The sequence below is a fragment of the Prunus dulcis genome, chromosome 6 (genome assembly GCF_902201215.1).
Source record: "Prunus dulcis chromosome 6, ALMONDv2, whole genome shotgun sequence".
Taxonomy (NCBI): Eukaryota; Viridiplantae; Streptophyta; class Magnoliopsida; order Rosales; family Rosaceae; genus Prunus; species Prunus dulcis.
The window spans coordinates 27,180,579-27,182,426 of record NC_047655.1 but is presented as its reverse complement, the minus strand read 5'-3'; positions in this window follow the sequence as shown (position 1 = coordinate 27,182,426).

The following is a 1,848-nucleotide window of genomic DNA, read 5'->3' as shown; positions in this document are numbered from 1 at the left end:
CAACCAAAAAGACAACCCAGGTACTTACTTCCTTGCAGCAGTCCGGACTCAAACAAGTTCTTCTGCGTGACCAAGTTCCCGCACTCACGCTCAGTCTCGGATAGCTGCGCCCTCACCCACTCAACCTCGTCTTCTTGCTCCTTGGAGATAGGGCCCCACTTCACAGAACCTGCATCAAGAGTTAGAAACTACTTAGCCATTTACACCTGCACAAACAAAGAACACAACCAACAATAGGAGCCAAGACTACAATCAAGCAATGGACAATCTTAAGGGATGGGGCCAAGGACCTATAGACTGGAAATGGGTAGGAATGTGCTGGACAACTCTCTTCCCTGGAGGACACTCCCAGTCCCCATAAGCCATGCACCACCTGTTCCTCCAGGACTTTTGCGTTGTGGGCTTGTGTCCAATAAAATAGCCCCTCTCCTTCGCCTTTCGGCAATTGGCCTGTACCCAGCCAAAATTTCCCTTGTTGCTTCGAGATTGAGTACAGGTACATGAACTGCTCAAATGTTGGCTCCCCTAGCCCAACCAACCACCAAGCAATGTACACTCCATGCAGAAGAATCCAGAAGTTGGGATTATACTGCTCCGGTGCATACCCCAACTTGGCCAACATCATCTGAACCCACGGATGAAATGGTAGTCTGAAGCCGTGCCGATACATATCTGTGAAAATCATCACGGAGCCATCCGCGGGATATCTGACTACATCGGCCTCAGTCGGTAATCTCAAGCCCACATAGGCTGGCACATCAAAATCTTTCCGCAGCTGGGCCAATTTCGCTTCTGTAAGCGTATTCCGCCTCGGCAACGGAACACCGACCCGGATGTCTAAACCCTCTGAAACCGAAGCCGCGGCTATACCCACAGACCCTGATGGTGATGCCTGGTTGCTCGAACCCTCTTGCATTTGCGGCAAGGCTAGAACCCGGTTTGCTATAGCCTCTAGCTCTATATAATTTCTCTGCATCTCCCTATATGCAGCTGCCCCAGAATCTTCGGATGGCTCAACCCTCTCAACCCCAGACAATATCATCCTACTCTCTATTGTGCCTTCTACCAGACCCTCTGTATCTGAACTCTCCTCTTCAGAACATACATACTGGCTGGGCTCTTCACTCTCAGTATCATCCCCGCCAAAGGCAGGGGGGTCGAGACTCTCTCTATCAGAACTCTCAGACATCTACAAGTATGCAAGAAACAAAAAAAAGAAACTAATGCACATGCGGAGAAGGATCAAACCACAACAACAGAAATTTGACAAATCTTCATGCCAGGCAAGAATTCTACATGTTCATACATATTCAAAGTGTTCATCATGTTCATGCTCATGTTCATCATGTTCTTCCTAACATTCAACATGTTCATACAAAACAAGACATTTCAATTCAAAAGTTCTAGCAAAATAGGTTCTAACCTTGTTTGTAGCACCTCGAATGTTCGCCGGAAATCACCTCAGCCTCTATCACCACCACAAATCCCTCGCCGGAAATCGCCTCCTCTCCTTCAAAATTCTCACAATTTTTCTCAAATTCTCACAAGTGTGATGCCTTCACCACCCCAAGTTCCTTTTTATAGCCAACTAAGGGTACGACGTCTCGATTCACGAGCAAACCCTAGCCCCCTTTCATTTTCCCTCCTAAATGCCTTGTACCTACACCATTTGAAATTCAAATTTCAACACAAACAAAAATTGAGGGAAAATTAGGGGTCTTGCCGAACGGCAAGGCCCGTGAAAAACAAAATGAGACCCTCAAATTTCCAAGTGTGCTAGACTACCTTCTAAACCCAACATTATTACAAGGCTAAGCCCATATTTGATCAAGACACCCAAACCAATTC